General features: G+C 43.0%; 7 non-coding genes across 7 annotated transcripts; all 7 read right to left on the bottom strand.

Moving 5' to 3' along the window:
• Window positions 1-13,217: 13,217 nt before the first annotated feature.
• Window positions 13,218-13,336, bottom strand: LOC116363910 (5S ribosomal RNA). Its single transcript, XR_004207900.1, has one exon. It is a non-coding gene; the product is annotated as a 5S ribosomal RNA (ribosomal RNA).
• A 1,191-nt stretch (window positions 13,337-14,527) lies between these two features.
• On the bottom strand, window positions 14,528-14,646 carry LOC116363909 (5S ribosomal RNA). Its single transcript, XR_004207899.1, has one exon. It is a non-coding gene; the product is annotated as a 5S ribosomal RNA (ribosomal RNA).
• Window positions 14,647-15,836: 1,190 nt separating this feature from the next.
• On the bottom strand, window positions 15,837-15,955 carry LOC116363917 (5S ribosomal RNA). Its single transcript, XR_004207904.1, has one exon. It is a non-coding gene; the product is annotated as a 5S ribosomal RNA (ribosomal RNA).
• Window positions 15,956-17,147: 1,192 nt separating this feature from the next.
• On the bottom strand, window positions 17,148-17,266 carry LOC116363916 (5S ribosomal RNA). The gene has a single exon (XR_004207903.1). It is a non-coding gene; the product is annotated as a 5S ribosomal RNA (ribosomal RNA).
• A 1,191-nt stretch (window positions 17,267-18,457) lies between these two features.
• LOC116363915 (5S ribosomal RNA) lies at window positions 18,458-18,576 on the bottom strand. Its single transcript, XR_004207902.1, has one exon. It is a non-coding gene; the product is annotated as a 5S ribosomal RNA (ribosomal RNA).
• A 1,192-nt stretch (window positions 18,577-19,768) lies between these two features.
• On the bottom strand, window positions 19,769-19,887 carry LOC116363914 (5S ribosomal RNA). The gene has a single exon (XR_004207901.1). It is a non-coding gene; the product is annotated as a 5S ribosomal RNA (ribosomal RNA).
• Window positions 19,888-21,078: 1,191 nt separating this feature from the next.
• Window positions 21,079-21,197, bottom strand: LOC116363908 (5S ribosomal RNA). Its single transcript, XR_004207898.1, has one exon. It is a non-coding gene; the product is annotated as a 5S ribosomal RNA (ribosomal RNA).
• Window positions 21,198-22,372: the final 1,175 nt, after the last annotated feature.

The following is a 22,372-nucleotide window of genomic DNA, read 5'->3' as shown; positions in this document are numbered from 1 at the left end:
TCGAAAGCCAAGTCAACAAACAGGTCACTGACCATCTCGAATCCCACCGTACCTTCTCCGCTGTGCAATCTGGTTTCCGAGCCGGTCACGGGTGCACCTCAGCCACACTCAAGGTACTAAACGATATCATAACCGCCATCGATAAAAGACAGTACTGTGCAGCCGTCTTCATCGACCTTGCCAAGGCTTTCGACTCTGTCAATCACCATATTCTTATCGGCAGACTCAGTAGCCTCGGTTTTTCGGACGACTGCCTTGCCTGGTTCACCAATTACTTTGCAGACAGAGTTCAGTGTGTCAAATCGGAGGGCATGCTGTCCGGTCCTCTGGCAGTCTCTATGGGGGTGCCACAGGGTTCAATTCTCGGGCCGACTCTTTTCTCTGTATATATCAATGATGTTGCTCTTGCTGCGGCCGATTCCCTGATCCACCTCTACGCAGACGACACCATTCTATATACTTCCGGCCCGTCCTTGGACACTGTGCTATCTAACCTCCAAACGAGCTTCAATGCCATACAGCACTCCTTCCGTGGCCTCCAACTGCTCTTAAACGCTAGTAAAACCAAATGCATGCTTTTCAACCGATCGCTGCCTGCACCCACATGCCCGACTAGCATCACCACCCTGGATGGTTCCGACCTTGAATATGTGGACATCTATAAGTACCTAGGTGTCTGGCTAGACTGCAAACTCTCCTTCCAGACTCATATCAAACATCTCCAATCGAAAATCAAATCAAGAGTCGGCTTTCTATTCCGCAACAAAGCCTCCTTCACTCACGCCGCCAAGCTTACCCTAGTAAAACTGACTATCCTACCGATCCTCGACTTCGGCGATGTCATCTACAAAATGGCTTCCAACACTCTACTCAGCAAACTGGATGCAGTCTATCACAGTGCCATCCGTTTTGTCACTAAAGCACCTTATACCACCCACCACTGCGACTTGTATGCTCTAGTCGGCTGGCCCTCGCTACATATTCATCGCCAGACCCACTGGCTCCAGGTCATCTACAAGTCCATGCTAGGTAAAGCTCCGCCTTATCTCAGTTCACTGGTCACGATGGCAACACCCATCCGTAGCACGCGCTCCTGCAGGTGTATCTCACTGATCATCCCTAAAGCCAACACCTCATTTGGCCGCCTTTCGTTCCAGTACTCTGCTGCCTGTGACTGGAACGAACTGCAAAAATCGCTGAAGTTGGAGACTTTTATCTCCCTCACCAACTTCAAACATCAGCTATCTGAGCAGCTAACCAATCGCTGCAGCTGTACATAGTCTATTGGTAAATAGCCTACCCATTTTCACCTACCTCATTCCCATACTGTTTTTATACTGTTTTTATTTATTTACTTTTCTGCTCTTTTGCACACCAATATCTCTACCTGTACATGACCATCTGATCATTTATCACTCCAGTGTTAATCTGCAAAATTGTAATTATTCGCCTACCTCCTCATGCCTTTTGCACACATTGTATATAGACTGCCCCTTTTTTTCTACTGTGTTATTGACTTGTTAATTGTTTACTCCATGTGTAACTCTGTGTTGTCTGTTCACACTGCTATGCTTTATCTTGGCCAGGTCGCAGTTGCAAATGAGAACTTGTTCTCAACTAGCCTACCTGGTTAAATAAAGGTGAAATAAAAAATAAAAAAATAAAAATTTCCGTAAGAGCCTACCCCAATGAGGATAAGTGTTCAAATCAAATCAAATTTTATTTGTCACATGCAGATGTTAATGCGAGTGTAGCGAAATGCTTGTGCTTCTAGTTCCGACAATGCAGTAATAACGAACAAGTAATCTAACTAACAATTCCAAAAACGACTGTCTTATACACAGTGTAAGGGGATAAAGAATATGTACATAAGGATATATGAATGAGTGATGGTACAGAGCAGCATAGGCAAGATACAGTAGATGATATCGAGTACAGTATATACATATGAGATGAGTATGTAAACCAAGTGGCATAGTTAAAGTGGCTAGTGATACATGTATTACATAAGGATGCAGTCGATGATATAGAGTACAGTATCTACGTATGCATATGAGATGAATAATGTAGGGTAAGTAACATTATATAAGGTAGCATTGTTTAAAGTGGCTAGTGATATATTTACATCATTTCCCATCAATTCCCATTATTAAAGTGGCTGGAGTAGAGTCAGTGTCATTGACAGTGTGTTGGCAGTAGCCACTCAATGTTAGTGGTGGCTGTTTAACAGTCTGATGGCCTTGAGATAGAAGCTGTTTTTCAGTCTCTCGGTCCCAGCTTTGATGCACCTGTACTGACCTCGCCTTCTGGATGACAGCGGGGTGAACAGGCAGTGGCTCGGGTGGTTGATGTCCTTGATGATCTTTATGGCCTTCCTGTAGCATCGGGTGGTGTAGGTGTCCTGGAGGGCAGGTAGTTTGCCCCCGGTGATGCGTTGTGCAGACCTCACTACCCTCTGGAGAGCCTTACGGTTGAGGGCGGTGCAGTTGCCATACCAGGCGGTGATACAGCCCGCCAGGATGCTCTCGATTGTGCATCTGTAGAAGTTTGTGAGTGCTTTTGGTGACAAGCCGAATTTCTTCAGCCTCCTGAGGTTGAAGAGGCGCTGCTGCGCCTTCCTCACGATGCTGTCTGTGTGAGTGGACCAATTCAGTTTGTCTGTGATGTGTATGCCGAGGAACTTAAAACTTGCTACCCTCTCCACTACTGTTCCATCGATGTGGATGGGGGGGTGTTCCCTCTGCTGTTTCCTGAAGTCCACAATCATCTCCTTAGTTTTGTTGACGTTGAGTGTGAGGTTATTTTCCTGACACCACACTCCGAGGGCCCTCACCTCCTCCCTGTAGGCCGTCTCGTCGTTGTTGGTAATCAAGCCTACCACTGTTGTGTCGTCCACAAACTTGATGATTGAGTTGGAGGCGTGCGTGGCCACGCAGTCGTGGGTGAACAGGGAGTACAGGAGAGGGCTCAGAACGCACCCTTGTGGGGCCCCAGTGTTGAGGATCAGCGGGGAGGAGATGTTGTTGCCTACCCTCACCACCTGGGGGCGGCCCGTCAGGAAGTCCAGTACCCAGTTGCACAGGGCGGGGTCGAGACCCAGGGTCTCGAGCTTGATGACGAGCTTGGAGGGTACTATGGTGTTGAATGCCGAGCTGTAGTCGATGAACAGCATTCTGACATAGGTATTCCTCATGTCCAGATGGGTTAGGGCAGTGTGCAGTGTGGTTGAGATTGCATCGTCTGTGGACCTATTTGGGCGGTAAGCAAATTGGAGTGGGTCTAGGGTGTCAGGTAGGGTGGAGGTGATATGGTCCTTGACTAGTCTCTCAAAGCACTTCATGATGACGGATGTGAGTGCTACGGGGCGGTAGTCGTTTAGCTCAGTTACCATAGCTTTCTTGGGAACAGGAACAATGGTGGCCCTCTTGAAGCATGTGGGAACAGCAGACTGGTATAGGGATTGATTGAATATGTCCGTAAACACACCGGCCAGCTGGTCTGCGCATGCTCTGAGGGCGCGGCTGGGGATGCCGTCTGGGCCTGCAGCCTTGCGAGGGTTAACACGTTTAAATGTCTTACTCACTTCGGCTGCAGTGAAGTTTAAATGTCTTACTCACTTCGGCTGCAGTGAAGGAGAGACCGCATGTTTTCGTTGCAGGCCGTGTCAGTGGCACTGTATTGTCCTCAAAGCGGGCAAAAAAGTTATTTAGTCTGCCTGGGAGCAAGACATCCTGGTCCGTGACTGGGCTGGGTTTCTTCCTGTAGTCCGTGATTGACTGTAGACCCTGCCACATGCCTCTTGTGTCTGAGCCGTTGAATTGAGATTCTACTTTGTCTCTGTACTGGCGCTTAGCTTGTTTGATAGCCTTGCGGAGGGAATAGCTGCACTGTTTGTATTCAGTCATGTTACCAGACACCTTGCCCTGATTAAAAGCAGTGGTTCGCGCCTTCAGTTTCACACGAATGCTGCCATCAATCCACGGTTTCTGGTTAGGGAATGTTTTAATCGTTGCTATGGGAACGACATCTTCAACGCGCGTTCTAATGAACTCGCACACCGAATCAGCGTATTCGTCAATGTTGTTGTCTGACGCAATACGAAACATCTCCCAGTCCACGTGATGGAAGCAGTCTTGGAGTGTGGAGTCAGCTTGGTCAGACCAGCGTTGGACAGACCTCAGCGTGGGAGCTTCTTGTTTTAGTTTCTGTCTGTAGGCAGGGATCAACAAAATGGAGTCGTGGTCAGCTTTTCCGAAAGGGGGGCGGGGCAGGGCCTTATATGCGTCGCGGAAGTTAGAGTAACAATGATCCAGGGTCTTTCCACCCCTGGTTGCGCAATCGATATGCTGATAAAATTTAGGGAGTCTTGTTTTCAGATTAGCCTTGTTAAAATCCCCAGCTACAATGAATGCAGCCTCCGGATAAATCGTTTCCAGTTTGCAGAGAGTTAAATAAAGTTCGTTCAGAGCCATCGATGTGTCTGCTTGGGGGGTATATATACGGCTGTGATTATAATCGAAGAGAATTCTCTTGGTAGATAATGCGGTCTACATTTGATTGTGAGGAATTCTAAATCAGGTGAACAGAAGGATTTGAGTTCCTGTATGTTTCTTTCATCACACCATGTCACGTTGGTCATAAGGCATACGCCCCCGCCCCTCTTCTTACCAGAAAGATGTTTGTTTCTGTCGGCGTGATGCGTGGAGAAACCCGCTGGCTGCACCGCTTCGGATAGCGTCTCTCCAGTTAGCCATGTTTCCGTGAAGCAGAGAACGTTACAGTCTCTGATGTCCCTCTGGAATGCTACCCTTGCTCGGATTTCATCAACCTTGTTGTCAAGAGACTGGACATTGGCAAGAAGAATGCTAGGGAGTGGTGCACGGTGTGCCCGTCTCCGGAGTCTGACCAGAAGACCGCTTCGTTTCCCTCTTTTTCTGAGTCGTTTTTTTGGGTCGCTGCATGTAATCCACACAGGATCCGCATCGCGAAAAACATATTCTTGGTCGTACTGATGGTGAGTTGACGCTGATCTTATATTCAGTAGTTCTTCTCGGCTGTATGTAATGAAACCTAAGATGACCTGGGGTACTAGTGTAAGAAATAACACGTAAAAAACAAAAAACTGCATAGTTTCCTAGGAACGCGAAGCGAGGCGGCCATCTCTGTCGGCGCCGGAAGTTCACGTTCAGCTTCTAGTGCCAACCGGAAGTGCCATAAAATGGTGTCAGAGGTGCTGTTTCGAAGGGTTAAAAAGGTCAGATCTTTTTAAAACGTCATATGTGTGATTAAACATCATATACATTTAGATTATAAAAGAGTTGTAAAAACTATGTAAATGTTGTGCAAAGTATTTTGGATTCTCAGTCCACAGAATGGAACACCTATCAATTAACCATGAAAACGGGAGTTACCCCTGATATACACTATTGTGTTATATGTTGATAGGTCTAATAAACAAATATATTGTATACATTGATATTATTATTTTGTCAGAAATTCAAGCCGTTGATACAGTTGTGTACTCTATCGCCCGCCCTGCTGATCGTGCTCTATCTGAACTACATTATGCAAATTATTCTAATGATTGAAGTGTATGTACCTAGTATGTTGTACTAGTATATACGTTAAGCTGACTTAAAAACATATTTATGAGTTAGTTAATTCAGAAGCTGAATATAAAAAGTGTGGCTTCTTACATAGAAATGGGTCAGGCCTCTTACTCAATAGCACAAAGCCGATCATTCAATCTATGTTCTTACTGGTTCTAGACTATGTTGAAAGAATCTAAATGAATGCAGCGACCACTTCATTAAAAACTATAGATGCATTTGACCGTAGAGGTAAATCAGCTCTTTCTCCCCCCTTACATGGGTAATAATCTCCAAGCTGCTCTAAACGTTGATGTTTTTGGTGTCTCTATGTTCATCTCTAGACTGGTGAATGAGGCCTGTTACAACTTTCTGACAAACCCTTTAAAGGGAGTTTGTGAAACCATTCAGTCGTGGATGTATGTAAAACATATTTAACACGTATTGCAGGTTACAGAAGCCTCCTGTTTTACTATGAATCCCCACTCATCCCTGTTAGATCTTGATGTGTTGGCCGAAATATGAAATTACCTTTAGGATCTCTTACCACCCTATTACTTTGTGGTTCTAATCTCCCTCTTTCAAAATTGCCACTGTGAGCAAATCTCTAACACTCCTGATCCTTCCCATATATTTTAACCCTAAACCTCCCACAATAACTATTGTCTATTGTTAGTCTCCGTGACCTTACAGACAATATCCCCGTTTAAAACAGATCGAAATACATTGTTGGATACAGTTTTCATGTCTTTCATTATGCAGACATTTGTTTTATTAGACTATATTTCTCATTGGGAATACGGTTGTCACCCCCCTTGGAGGCTTGGTGCATGTACAAAGAAAAAAAATACGACCCTGGGTGGCTGTTAACTAAAATAATGGCAATGCGTGTAGTCATGTTAAGGTTTTCATTGTTTTCTTGTCAGAGTTTTATGGTTTTGCATATGACTGTGCATTATATGCTGTCATAATAGGGTTGAGGATCAGATCAAGTTGTCACGATCGTCATGGGTAATAAGAAGAGGACCAAAGCGCTGCATGGTGTGAATGCATCGTTTTAATGGATGACTAAAACACAAAGTAAACTAAACAAGCCAATAAATGAACGTGACGCTATATACCAAATGTGCTGACACAAGCACCTAACATAGACAATCACCCAACTATGACAACACAGGCTACCTAAATATGGTTCCCGATCAGAGACAACGACTAACACCGGCCTCTGATTGAAAACCATATCAGGCCAAACACAGAAAAAGACAAACTAGACATACAGCATAGAATGCCCACTCAGATCACACCCATACCAAACATACCTAGCAAACTATGGTCAGGGCGTGACACAAACCTATTGGGAATTCTTGATCAATCAAAATGTACCTGTTTTCCGTATAGAATGACTTGTATACAGATTTTATTACAACTTTTTGTGTTTTGGCTTAGTGGTTGTTTCTTTACTAACTAGGAAAACTCAACAGTGTGTAAGTCTGAGAAACATTATTGAGCTGGTTGGTTTATTGTTGTTGAAAGCTTGAAATGTACACACATTGAGAAGTGATATTGCAGCAACAGTTTTAAAGTGGGTAATCGTATCATATATATATATATATATCCTTGCATGTTTGAATTAGAGCTCTGTACACACATTGAGAAGTGATAATGCAGCAACAGTTTTAAAGTGGGTAATCGTATCATATATATATATATCCTTGCATGTTTGAATTAGAGCTCTGTACACACATTGAGAAGTGATATTGCAGCAACAGTTTTAAAGTGGGTAATCGTATCATATATATATCCTTGCATGTTTGAATTAGAGCTCCTTTAAAGGGTTTTAGATGATGATAATAATGTTATATTATTTTTATAATAATACATATCTGCAAACCAAATGTATTTCTGAAAACCCCTTTTTGCTTCTTCAATAGTTGTAGATGTTCCAACGTTCGTAGATGATCCTCAGGGGCATATAACAACCTGGGTTGTTGTAGAGTGGGCATAAGTTCAACACTCAGGAGTCAATGTCCTAGCTTTGGTCTTTTTCATAGCCTGTGAGAGAGAATATATTCCACAGCCTTGGTTTCTAATCATACTTTCTAATCAATAAGCGGGTCAAGTAGACCCTAAGAGGGCAAAAGTTATTGTTTACAAACAGTGTGAATAAAAAAACATTGTTTCATTGTATAAATAGTCTTCATTTTTAAAAACATACATGTAAATGCCTAGAATTAATACCTCTGGTGATTCTGCGCAATGCACTTGGTGTCACGTTCTGACCTTTATTTCCTTTGTTTTGTATTTATTTAGTATGGTCAGGGCGTGAGTTGGGTGGGCAGTCTATGTTTGTTTTTTCTATCATTTGGGTATTTCTATGTTTCGGCCTAGTATGGTTCTCAATCAGAGGCAGGTGTCATTAGTTGTCTCTGATTGAGAATCATACTTAGGTAGCCTGGGTTTCACTGTGTGTTTGTGGGTGATTGTTCCTGTCTTTGTGTTTTGCACCAGATGGGACTGTTTTAGGTTTTCTCACATTTGTTGTTTTTGTTAGTTCTCATGTGTAGTTTCTTTATAAATGAAAGAATATGAATAACCACCACGCTGCGCTTTGGTCCGCCTCTCCTTCAGATGAAGAAAACCATTACACTTGGGCCACAGTTGTGCTTTTGTTGTTGGGGTCTGGAATATGTCGTGAGGCGGTGGTGGTTCCCGGGGTTGTTGTCGGGACGTTTAAATTCTCTGTTCTTGGAGTGTTTGGAAAAACGTTCATACAAAGACAGAATACTGTCTGTTTCATCGGTTCCTCCGATGTCATTCAGAGTCCCTAATGCATCCAAGTCACCCTATGTGTCCGATGTCCATCATACCTAAAAAAAACACACAAAAACATTGTCCCCCATGTTTAAAACACAAATAACTCGTGTTCAATATTACAATAATATCACGATAATATGCAAACAAAACCTTTAAATATATTTTTCACTTACTCAGCTCCCGAAATATCCATTAGGAGGGCTTCACAGACTATGTTATCTGTCCTGGGACTGCTGCCTGTTGTTTTACGAAGTCGTTCAGAGTGCACACTTTTCTTTTTTTAATATATAAATATTCTTGGGTATGTGATTATTTGGACTTATGCCTAAAAATGTGTGATCGTGAAGGGCTACGTAAAGGACAGGGCGCAGTTTGCTTCTGAGAATCTACGTCTAACAGTCGCTTCCCAATCACTTATGTCCAGTAGCCTTAAGAAATATCCATTAGGAGGGATTCACTTATTCACATCTCTTTTTTAATCTGTCCGGGCAGCTAAATATTCGGGCCTGTGGGTTTGCGCTAAAGCAGTGCTAACCGTGTTAAAAATAGATGCTCCCCGTTCTGGCCCTAACTTGCTAAAGTACGGAATGAGTATCATGTATGCAACCCCCCTGTATGTTTGGTTTAGAGATCAAAAGGCGTTGAATTCAAAGAGACATTCTGTCTACAACCGGTTTGGTGGGGTACCGGGGCGCTGATTAGATATCAGTGTTTAACCCCGGGCGGTCGGCCGATATCTGGACATGCCTTATGCCGGATAGTGCAAACCTTGGTTTCAAACGATTCTCTACAGATAGAGCGCTGGGCCCCCTGTTGAACCCACACCCTTTGGTTTCTGTAACGCACACACACACACACACTCCTGCTGCTCCGTCACACGCCCACTCACGCACGCCCCCTGATTCTCCAGGTCTTTTTCCTTCGCGACAGAGCTGGGTGATGATGTGAAATACCTTTTCCCATAGTTACGGGTGAGATACAGTTTTTTAAATTTATTTTAATTGAATTCCAAAATATTTCGTATTTTGAATTAAGTAACAAATTTGAATAATATTTAAACATGCATCACGCGTGTTTTATGTAATAAAAAAAAACCTTGGAGGCCTGCAGTTGTACATTATTACAAACTTTAATAACCCGTAATGTTCCTAATAAAATAATACATGTTTTTTCAGATCTTACAGTTGTCTGCGCCAGACCCTAGCGTGAGAGAAAAGACCGCTTCCCCTTAGTTAAATGGGTGAGATACTGTTTTTAAAACCATTGATTTAATACCAAAATATATAGTACTAACTTTTTAAAGACATGTTAGAATTAATTACCATATTGTACTAATATTTAAACATGCATCATTAGGGTTTTTATGTAAAAACATTGGAGGTCTACAGTTGTACATTATTACAAACTTTATAACATACCATTGTAGGAAAGACTATAAATTGTTTCTGAGAATCCACGTCTAACAGTCGCCGTTATGTCAATTTGCCTTTATACATCTCATTGACCTACTGTCAACTCCCTCAGTTGTAAACATCTACAATAATCATTAGACGTACGCGTCAGAGTTATCATACCCCGTGTCGGGGTTTGTACAGAGTTGGTTAAATCAGCTCTTTTGCTACCCACTTACATGGCTAATAATCTCCAAGCTGCTCTAAGCGGTGATGCTTTTGGTGTCTCTAGGTTCATCTCTAGACTGTTGTTGAATGAGGCCTGTTACAACTTTCTGACAAAACCTTTACATGTAGTTTGTGAAACCATTCAGTCGTGGATGTATGTAAAACATATTTAACACGTATTGCAGGTTACAGAAGCCTCCTGTTGTACTATGAATCCCCACTCATCCCTGTTAGATCTTGATGTGTTGGCCGAAATATGAAATTACCTCTTCCCCTATCATTAAAGCGTGAGATACATTTTTAAAACCAGTGATTTAATTCAAAATATTTAGTACCTACATTTTAACACATGTTATAATTCCAAAATGTTTACTATTTCTTACAGATAGAGGGTCCGGTTAGCCCTGACCAATATCCGTTTCGAATTCATCAACTCAAAGACGCTTGCCCGCTCCATCAAAACTCCGTAAGTTTTCCCTCCATGTGTAGATCAACCGTTCCTGCCTGTAAATTCTGGGTATGCCCACATCATTAATGAATAAGATGTGTAGAAAACTGTTTAGCCATAGTTAAAGGCCTTTCATAAAGAGGCTGTCATGATTGCCTGTGCCACATGTTTAACACGTATTGCTTGTTACCTAATACTACTGTTGTACATTTAATATCCACTAGCAGATTTCGTCGCATTTGCACAAATTCTGTCATGTTACTGTGGTCTTTTTAAATGTCAGTAAATATGTGTGTAAAGTGTATATGTTTATAGGCCCAATATGTAGGCCCAGTATATGTTTCAGTCTTATGTTTAGAATTGACTGATCTACACAGGGTTGAATGCAGTGATTTTCAAAATGGCAGGTTATGTCCATCAAAATAAGTTTTGGGTTAATTTAACCACTTCCGGCTGCTCCAGGAAGCTTAGAATCGACACAGGTAGACCTCATAGTGGCCTGATGGATTGTCATCGAAGACAGGTTCATACGGCATTCATAACCCACATAGGCTTCAGGTTGAATTTAGGGTTGCAGGCAATGTATTCCTATTTGGAGAGGTCAGTGAAAACTGTTTGATGTAGACACCTTCTTTTAACTGTTAAGGGTTAATGCTACACGGTCAAGGTTAGGCTTGCACAGATCGGGAGGACCTCAGGAACGTACCTGAGGTCGAATTGTGCTTCTCACCCTAATGGTTCTCTCACTGTCACCCAAAAGCAAATGACATTTAGGGCCAGGCTTAATTTTGGGCCTAACTTTTTTCACGGTCGCTGCACTCAGAGCGAGCTAAGGTCAAGCGGGGCATCTCGTTGAACTCAGCACGGCCTTGAGAATATGGAAATGCCATTGAAGGCTCTGTGTGTCTTTAAGTACCGCACTTTGTCACTCCATCCTTGCTGTGTGTGTGTGTGTGTGTGTGTGTTAGAGAGCTTTTCTTTGACATCTGTTAAGAAAAATGATTGATTTACAGTTCATGAGGGTTGCTTAATCACAAATATGAAGTTTTAAAAAGATCTGACCTTTTTAACCCTTCGAAATAGCACCTATGACACCATTTTAAGGCACTTCCGGTTGGCACAGGAAGCTGAACATGAACACATATCCTCATTTGGGTAGGCTCTTACGGAATCCTGAGTTTTAAGCCTTTATGTTTAGAATTGACTGATCTACACAGGGTTGAATGCAGTGATTTTCAAAATTGCAGGTTATGTATATCAAAACACTTTTAGGCTGAATTTAATCACTTCCAGTTGCTTCAGGAAGCTTAGAATCAACACAGGTAGACCTCATAGTGGCCTGATGGATTGTCATCGAAGACAGGTTCATACGGCATTCATAACCCACATAGGCTTCAGGTTGAATTTAGGGTTGCGGGCAATGTATTACTATGGGGAGAGAAGTCAGTGAAAACTGTTTGATGTCGACACCTTCTTTTACCTGTTAAGGGTTAATGCTACACGGTCAAGGTTAGGCTTGCACAGATCGGGAGGACCTCAGGAATGTACCTGAGGTCGAATTATGCTTCTCACCCTAATGGTTCTCTCACTGTCACCCAAAAGCAAATGACATTTAGGGCCAGGCTTAATTTTGGGCCTACTTTTTCTCATAGTCACTGTGCTTAGACCGAGCGAGCTACGGTCAAGCGGGGCATCGCGTTGAATTCGGCACAGCCTAGAGATTATGGTAATACCATTGCAGGCTCTGTGTGTCTTTAAGCACCGCACTTTGTCATCTGTTGGGAAAATGTTGTCGTGGACAAAAAACATCTAATCGTGTTAAATTTCGATTAAAAAGGTGTACTTTTGAGAGCGAAAACCTGCAGAATCAGGGCAGGGCAGGGAAGCACTAACAAACTGCATTTAGTCCAATAAAAAGAAACAACATTATTAGGGTGATAAATAAACGGGAGTTGCTCCACGCATGACACACACTTGTTAGAAAATCCATTCATTTGCCCAAGTAAATCATAAGACATGAACAAAATGCATCAGTGATTTGTATTTCCACGCAACTTTCAGAAACTGAATAGGACTGCCCAGTTTCCGTGCGCATGCGTGCGGAGCGTGCACATGTCTACACTTTGTGTAGCCGTTAGCGATGAGGCTAATGATAACCTTCTTGTGGTAGAGAAGGAAAGGCTTCCCACAAAAACCTTCTCAATCAAATGTTAACTGCAAAGTAGCTTATGCCAGCCTGGCAGAATTATATTATGATTATTTGCATCAATACAGTGGCCATTTGTTTTGCAAACTCCGCAATCACATGAGCGCTACAGTAACACTGTTTAACCAAACAAAGGTCTCTTCCTGGCGCACACTTGCCTAAAAAAGGGTAACTACACCCTTTTGAGTACTTTTGAGAGCGAAAACCTGCAGAAGCAGGGACAAACGGTCAACGGGGAATAGGGGGAATTATTATAAAAATAAATGGGGGGGGGGGGGGGCAATCAGTCAAAACATTGAAGGGGATTTTACAGGGCCCTAATGGACTACAGACATTGACAGTCTCCTAGCCTAAAAACAAATGCTGAATGCACTGCCTAGATTTTTGGAGGTAAACGCATTGTCCATTATTTGATTTGATCAGGGCAGGGAAGCACTAACAAACTGCATTTAGTCCAATAAAAAGACACAACATTATTAGGGTGATAAATAAACGGGAGTTGCTCCACGCATGACACAAGAGAACCCTCTGCTGGAGCAAAATGCTTACAGCACCTGGTATTCCCAGGCGGTCTCCCATCCAAGTACTAACCAGGCCCGACCCTGCTTAGCTTCCGAGATCGGACGAGATCGGGCGTATTCAGGCTGGTATGGCCATAAGCGAAAGGCAATCTCTTGGTACACTATATAAAGTCAACGTGTCGCTTACTCTTAGGGGGCAGAGAAATGTCCACCTTGTGACACACACTGAAAAGCTCAAACCTTGCTTGCATTTCCAGACAATATATTTCACTCTTGTGGGGGGGAAAAAGAGGGAATATCCTAGGTTCATACTTATGACAACTTCATGGACTAGGGCCCTATAAAATAGAGCGCGCCCACACGGAATCACGAAATACAGACATTAAACCGAAATTCAACCATATTCAAAAATGCCTTGAACTAAGGCGGAAATCAACTCAATCCCTTCAACTTGTTAGAAAATCCATTCATTTGCCCAAGTGAATCATAAGACATGAACAAAATGCATCAGTGATTTGTATTTCCACGCAACTTTCAGAAACTGAATAGGACTGCCCAGTTTCCGTGCGCATGCGTGCGGAGCGCGCACATGTCTACACTTTGTGTAGCCGTTAGCGATGAGGCTAATGATAACCTTCTTGTGGTAGAGAAGGAAAGGCTTCCCACAAAAACCTTCTCAATCAAATGTTAACTGCAAAGTAGCTTATGCCAGCCTGGCAGAATTATATCATGATTATTTGCATCAATACAGTGGCCATTTGTTTTGCAAACTCCGCAATCACATGAGCGCTACAGTAACACCGTTTAACCAAACAAAGGTCTCTTCCTGGCGCACCCTTGCCTAAAAAAGGGTAACTACACCCCAAAATCGATATGTCTTCCTTTTTTTCCAGACCTCAAAAGTGGTTTCCTGCTAGGGTTTTTAATGTTGCCGTGGACATAGAACATCTAATCATGTTATATTTCTATTAAAAAGGTGTACTTTTGAGAGCGAAAACCTGCAGAAGCAGGGACAAACGGTCAACGGGGAATAGGGGGAATTATTATAAAAATAAATGGGGGGGGGGGGCAATCAGTCAAAACATTGAAGGGGATTTTACAGGGCCCTAATGGACTACAGACATTGACAGTCTCCTAGCCTAAAAACAAATGCTGAATGCACTGCCTAGATTTTTGGAGGTAAACGCATTGTCCATTATTTGATTTGATCAGGGCAGGGAAGCACTAACAAACTGCATTTAGTCCAATAAAAAGACACAACATTATTAGGGTGATAAATAAACGGGAGTTGCTCCACGCATGACACAAGAGAACCCTCTGCTGGAGCAAAATGCTTACAGCACCTGGTATTCCCAGGCGGTCTCCCATCCAAGTACTAACCAGGCCCGACCCTGCTTAGCTTCCGAGATCGGACGAGATCGGGCGTATTCAGGCTGGTATGGCCGTAAGCGAAAGGCAATCTCTTGGTACACTATATAAAGTCAACGTGTCGCTTACTCTTAGGGGGCAGAGAAATGTCCACCTTGTGACACACACTGAAAAGCTCAAACCTTGCTTGCATTTCCAGACCATATATTTCACTCTTGTGGGGGGGAAAAAGAGGGAATATCCTAGGTTCATACTTATGACAACTTCATGGACTAGGGCCCTATAAAATAGAGCGCGCCCACACGGAATCACGAAATACAGACATTAAACCGAAATTCAACCATATTCAAAAATGCCTTGAACTAAGGCGGAAATCAACTCAATCCCTTCAACTTGTTAGAAAATCCATTCATTTGCCCAAGTGAATCATAAGACATGAACAAAATGCATCAGTGATTTGTATTTCCACGCAACTTTCAGAAACTGAATAGGACTGCCCAGTTTCCGTGCGCATGCGTGCGGAGCGCGCACATGTCTACACTTTGTGTAGCCGTTAGCGATGAGGCTAATGATAACCTTCTTGTGGTAGAGAAGGAAAGGCTTCCCACAAAAACCTTCTCAATCAAATGTTAACTGCAAAGTAGCTTATGCCAGCCTGGCAGAATTATATCATGATTATTTGCATCAATACAGTGGCCATTTGTTTTGCAAACTCCGCAATCACATGAGCGCTACAGTAACACCGTTTAACCAAACAAAGGTCTCTTCCTGGCGCACCCTTGCCTAAAAAAGGGTAACTACACCCCAAAATCGATATGTCTTCTTTTTTTCCAGACCTCAAAAGTGGTTTCCTGCTAGGGTTTTTAATGTTGCCGTGGACATAGAACATCTAATCATGTTATATTTCTATTAAAAAGGTGTACTTTTGAGAGCGAAAACCTGCAGAAGCAGGGACAAACGGTCAACGGGGAATAGGGGGAATTATTATAAAAATAAATGGGGGGGGGGGGCAATCAGTCAAAACATTGAAGGGGATTTTACAGGGCCCTAATGGACTACAGACATTGACAGTCTCCTAGCCTAAAAACAAATGCTGAATGCACTGCCTAGATTTTTGGAGGTAAACGCATTGTCCATTATTTGATTTGATCAGGGCAGGGAAGCACTAACAAACTGCATTTAGTCCAATAAAAAGACACAACATTATTAGGGTGATAAATAAACGGGAGTTGCTCCACGCATGACACAAGAGAACCCTCTGCTGGAGCAAAATGCTTACAGCACCTGGTATTCCCAGGCGGTCTCCCATCCAAGTACTAACCAGGCCCGACCCTGCTTAGCTTCCGAGATCGGACGAGATCGGGCGTATTCAGGCTGGTATGGCCGTAAGCGAAAGGCAATCTCTTGGTACACTATATAAAGTCAACGTGTCGCTTACTCTTAGGGGGCAGAGAAATGTCCACCTTGTGACACACACTGAAAAGCTCAAACCTTGCTTGCATTTCCAGACCATATATTTCACTCTTGTGGGGGGGAAAAAGAGGGAATATCCTAGGTTCATACTTATGACAACTTCATGGACTAGGGCCCTATAAAATAGAGCGCGCCCACACGGAATCACGAAATACAAACATTAAACCGAAATTCAACCATATTCAAAAATGCCTTGAACTAAGGCGGAAATCAACTCAATCCCTTCAACTTGTTAGAAAATCCATTCATTTGCCCAAGTGAATCATAAGACATGAACAAAATGCATCAGTGATTTGTATTTCCACGCAACTTTCAGAAACTGAATAGGACTGCCCAGTTTCCGTGCGCATGCGTGCGGAGCGCGCACATGTCTACACTTTGTGTAGCCGTTAGCGATGAGGCTAATGATAACCTTCTTGTGGTAGAGAAGGAAAGGCTTCCCACAAAAACCTTCTCAATCAAATGTTAACTGCAAAGTAGCTTATGCCAGCCTGGCAGAATTATATCATGATTATTTGCATCAATACAGTGGCCATTTGTTTTGCAAACTCCGCAATCACATGAGCGCTACAGTAACACCGTTTAACCAAACAAAGGTCTCTTCCTGGCGCACCCTTGCCTAAAAAAGGGTAACTACACCCCAAAATCGATATGTCTTCCTTTTTTTCCAGACCTCAAAAGTGGTTTCCTGCTAGGGTTTTTAATGTTGCCGTGGACATAGAACATCTAATCATGTTATATTTCTATTAAAAAGGTGTACTTTTGAGAGCGAAAACCTGCAGAAGCAGGGACAAACGGTCAACGGGGAATAGGGGGAATTATTATAAAAATAAATGGGGGGGGGGGGGCAATCAGTCAAAACATTGAAGGGGATTTTACAGGGCCCTAATGGACTACAGACATTGACAGTCTCCTAGCCTAAAAACAAATGCTGAATGCACTGCCTAGATTTTTGGAGGTAAACGCATTGTCCATTATTTGATTTGATCAGGGCAGGGAAGCACTAACAAACTGCATTTAGTCCAATAAAAAGACACAACATTATTAGGGTGATAAATAAACGGGAGTTGCTCCACGCATGACACAAGAGAACCCTCTGCTGGAGCAAAATGCTTACAGCACCTGGTATTCCCAGGCGGTCTCCCATCCAAGTACTAACCAGGCCCGACCCTGCTTAGCTTCCGAGATCGGACGAGATCGGGCGTATTCAGGCTGGTATGGCCGTAAGCGAAAGGCAATCTCTTGGTACACTATATAAAGTCAACGTGTCGCTTACTCTTAGGGGGCAGAGAAATGTCCACCTTGTGACACACACTGAAAAGCTCAAACCTTGCTTGCATTTCCAGACCATATATTTCACTCTTGTGGGGGGGAAAAGAGGGAATATCCTAGGTTCATACTTATGACAACTTCATGGACTAGGGCCCTATAAAATAGAGCGCGCCCACACGGAATCACGAAATACAAACATTAAACCGAAATTCAACCATATTCAAAAATGCCTTGAACTAAGGCGGAAATCAACTCAATCCCTTCAACTTGTTAGAAAATCCATTCATTTGCCCAAGTGAATCATAAGACATGAACAAAATGCATCAGTGATTTGTATTTCCACGCAACTTTCAGAAACTGAATAGGACTGCCCAGTTTCCGTGCGCATGCGTGCGGAGCGCGCACATGTCTACACTTTGTGTAGCCGTTAGCGATGAGGCTAATGATAACCTTCTTGTGGTAGAGAAGGAAAGGCTTCCCACAAAAACCTTCTCAATCAAATGTTAACTGCAAAGTAGCTTATGCCAGCCTGGCAGAATTATATCATGATTATTTGCATCAATACAGTGGCCATTTGTTTTGCAAACTCCGCAATCACATGAGCGCTACAGTAACACCGTTTAACCAAACAAAGGTCTCTTCCTGGCGCACCCTTGCCTAAAAAAGGGTAACTACACCCCAAAATCGATATGTCTTCCTTTTTTTCCAGACCTCAAAAGTGGTTTCCTGCTAGGGTTTTTAATGTTGCCGTGGACATAGAACATCTAATCATGTTATATTTCTATTAAAAAGGTGTACTTTTGAGAGCGAAAACCTGCAGAAGCAGGGACAAACGGTCAACGGGGAATAGGGGGAATTATTATAAAAATAAATGGGGGGGGGGGGGCAATCAGTCAAAACATTGAAGGGGATTTTACAGGGCCCTAATGGACTACAGACATTGACAGTCTCCTAGCCTAAAAACAAATGCTGAATGCACTGCCTAGATTTTTGGAGGTAAACGCATTGTCCATTATTTGATTTGATCAGGGCAGGGAAGCACTAACAAACTGCATTTAGTCCAATAAAAAGACACAACATTATTAGGGTGATAAATAAACGGGAGTTGCTCCACGCATGACACAAGAGAACCCTCTGCTGGAGCAAAATGCTTACAGCACCTGGTATTCCCAGGCGGTCTCCCATCCAAGTACTAACCAGGCCCGACCCTGCTTAGCTTCCGAGATCGGACGAGATCGGGCGTATTCAGGCTGGTATGGCCGTAAGCGAAAGGCAATCTCTTGGTACACTATATAAAGTCAACGTGTCGCTTACTCTTAGGGGGCAGAGAAATGTCCACCTTGTGACACACACTGAAAAGCTCAAACCTTGCTTGCATTTCCAGACCATATATTTCACTCTTGTGGGGGGGAAAAAGAGGGAATATCCTAGGTTCATACTTATGACAACTTCATGGACTAGGGCCCTATAAAATAGAGCGCGCCCACACGGAATCACGAAATACAAACATTAAACCGAAATTCAACCATATTCAAAAATGCCTTGAACTAAGGCGGAAATCAACTCAATCCCTTCAACTTGTTAGAAAATCCATTCATTTGCCCAAGTGAATCATAAGACATGAACAAAATGCATCAGTGATTTGTATTTCCACGCAACTTTCAGAAACTGAATAGGACTGCCCAGTTTCCGTGCGCATGCGTGCGGAGCGCGCACATGTCTACACTTTGTGTAGCCGTTAGCGATGAGGCTAATGATAACCTTCTTGTGGTAGAGAAGGAAAGGCTTCCCACAAAAACCTTCTCAATCAAATGTTAACTGCAAAGTAGCTTATGCCAGCCTGGCAGAATTATATCATGATTATTTGCATCAATACAGTGGCCATTTGTTTTGCAAACTCCGCAATCACATGAGCGCTACAGTAACACCGTTTAACCAAACAAAGGTCTCTTCCTGGCGCACCCTTGCCTAAAAAAGGGTAACTACACCCCAAAATCGATATGTCTTCCTTTTTTTCCAGACCTCAAAAGTGGTTTCCTGCTAGGGTTTTTAATGTTGCCGTGGACATAGAACATCTAATCATGTTATATTTCTATTAAAAAGGTGTACTTTTGAGAGCGAAAACCTGCAGAAGCAGGGACAAACGGTCAACGGGGAATAGGGGGAATTATTATAAAAATAAATGGGGGGGGGGGGGCAATCAGTCAAAACATTGAAGGGGATTTTACAGGGCCCTAATGGACTACAGACATTGACAGTCTCCTAGCCTAAAAACAAATGCTGAATGCACTGCCTAGATTTTTGGAGGTAAACGCATTGTCCATTATTTGATTTGATCAGGGCAGGGAAGCACTAACAAACTGCATTTAGTCCAATAAAAAGACACAACATTATTAGGGTGATAAATAAACGGGAGTTGCTCCACGCATGACACAAGAGAACCCTCTGCTGGAGCAAAATGCTTACAGCACCTGGTATTCCCAGGCGGTCTCCCATCCAAGTACTAACCAGGCCCGACCCTGCTTAGCTTCCGAGATCGGACGAGATCGGGCGTATTCAGGCTGGTATGGCCGTAAGCGAAAGGCAATCTCTTGGTACACTATATAAAGTCAACGTGTCGCTTACTCTTAGGGGGCAGAGAAATGTCCACCTTGTGACACACACTGAAAAGCTCAAACCTTGCTTGCATTTCCAGACCATATATTTCACTCTTGTGGGGGGGAAAAAGAGGGAATATCCTAGGTTCATACTTATGACAACTTCATGGACTAGGGCCCTATAAAATAGAGCGCGCCCACACGGAATCACGAAATACAGACATTAAACCGAAATTCAACCATATTCAAAAATGCCTTGAACTAAGGCGGAAATCAACTCAATCCCTTCAACTTGTTAGAAAATCCATTCATTTGCCCAAGTGAATCATAAGACATGAACAAAATGCATCAGTGATTTGTATTTCCACGCAACTTTCAGAAACTGAATAGGACTGCCCAGTTTCCGTGCGCATGCGTGCGGAGCGCGCACATGTCTACACTTTGTGTAGCCGTTAGCGATGAGGCTAATGATAACCTTCTTGTGGTAGAGAAGGAAAGGCTTCCCACAAAAACCTTCTCAATCAAATGTTAACTGCAAAGTAGCTTATGCCAGCCTGGCAGAATTATATCATGATTATTTGCATCAATACAGTGGCCATTTGTTTTGCAAACTCCGCAATCACATGAGCGCTACAGTAACACCGTTTAACCAAACAAAGGTCTCTTCCTGGCGCACCCTTGCCTAAAAAAGGGTAACTACACCCCAAAATCGATATGTCTTCCTTTTTTTCCAGACCTCAAAAGTGGTTTCCTGCTAGGGTTTTTAATGTTGCCGTGGACATAGAACATCTAATCATGTTATATTTCTATTAAAAAGGTGTACTTTTGAGAGCGAAAACCTGCAGAAGCAGGGACAAACGGTCAACGGGGAATAGGGGGAATTATTATAAAAATAAATGGGGGGGGGGGGCAATCAGTCAAAACATTGAAGGGGATTTTACAGGGCCCTAATGGACTACAGACATTGACAGTCTCCTAGCCTAAAAACAAATGCTGAATGCACTGCCTAGATTTTTGGAGGTAAACGCATTGTCCATTATTTGATTTGATCAGGGCAGGGAAGCACTAACAAACTGCATTTAGTCCAATAAAAAGACACAACATTATTAGGGTGATAAATAAACGGGAGTTGCTCCACGCATGACACAAGAGAACCCTCTGCTGGAGCAAAATGCTTACAGCACCTGGTATTCCCAGGCGGTCTCCCATCCAAGTACTAACCAGGCCCGACCCTGCTTAGCTTCCGAGATCGGACGAGATCGGGCGTATTCAGGCTGGTATGGCCGTAAGCGAAAGGCAATCTCTTGGTACACTATATAAAGTCAACGTGTCGCTTACTCTTAGGGGGCAGAGAAATGTCCACCTTGTGACACACACTGAAAAGCTCAAACCTTGCTTGCATTTCCAGACCATATATTTCACTCTTGTGGGGGGGAAAAAGAGGGAATATCCTAGGTTCATACTTATGACAACTTCATGGACTAGGGCCCTATAAAATAGAGCGCGCCCACACGGAATCACGAAATACAAACATTAAACCGAAATTCAACCATATTCAAAAATGCCTTGAACTAAGGCGGAAATCAACTCAATCCCTTCAACTTGTTAGAAAATCCATTCATTTGCCCAAGTGAATCATAAGACATGAACAAAATGCATCAGTGATTTGTATTTCCACGCAACTTTCAGAAACTGAATAGGACTGCCCAGTTTCCGTGCGCATGCGTGCGGAGCGCGCACATGTCTACACTTTGTGTAGCGTTAGCGATGGGCTAATGATAACCTTCTTGTGGTAGAGAAGGAAAGGCTTCCCACAAAAAACCTTCTCAATCAAATGTTAACTGCAAAGTAGCTTATGCCAGCCTGGCAGAATTATATCATGATTATTTGCATCAATACAGTGGCCATTTGTTTGCAAACTCCGCAATCACTGAGCGCTACAGTAACCACCGTTTAACCAAACAAAGGTCTCTTCCTGGCGCACCCTTGCCTAAAAAGGGGTAACGTACACCCCAAAATCGATATGTCTTCTTTTTTCCAGACCTCAAAAGTGGTTTCCTGCTAGGGTTTTTAATTGTTGCCGTGAAAATAGAAAATCTAACATGCTATATTTCTATTAGAAAATGTGTACTTTGAGAGCCGAAAACTGCAGAAGCAGGGACAAACGGTCAACGGGGAATAGGGGGAATTATTATAAAAATAAATGGGGGGGGGGGGGCAATCAGTCAAAACATTGAAGGGGATTTTACAGGGCCTAATGGACTACAGACATTGACAGTCTCCTAGCCTAAAAAACAAATGCTGAATGCACTGCCTAGATTTTTGGAGGTAAACGCATTGTCCATTATTTGATTTGATCAGGGCGGGAAGCACTAACAAACTGCATTTAGTCCAAAAAAGACACAACATTATTAGGGTGATAAATAAACGGGAGTTGCTCAAGCATGACACAAGAGAAACCTCTGT

Source organism: Oncorhynchus kisutch, unplaced genomic scaffold, assembly GCF_002021735.2.
Source record: "Oncorhynchus kisutch isolate 150728-3 unplaced genomic scaffold, Okis_V2 scaffold967, whole genome shotgun sequence".
In the NCBI taxonomy this organism is placed as follows: domain Eukaryota; kingdom Metazoa; phylum Chordata; class Actinopteri; order Salmoniformes; family Salmonidae; genus Oncorhynchus; species Oncorhynchus kisutch.
Note: the sequence above shows the minus strand (reverse complement) of the source record. Positions and strands in the feature narration are given on the sequence as shown.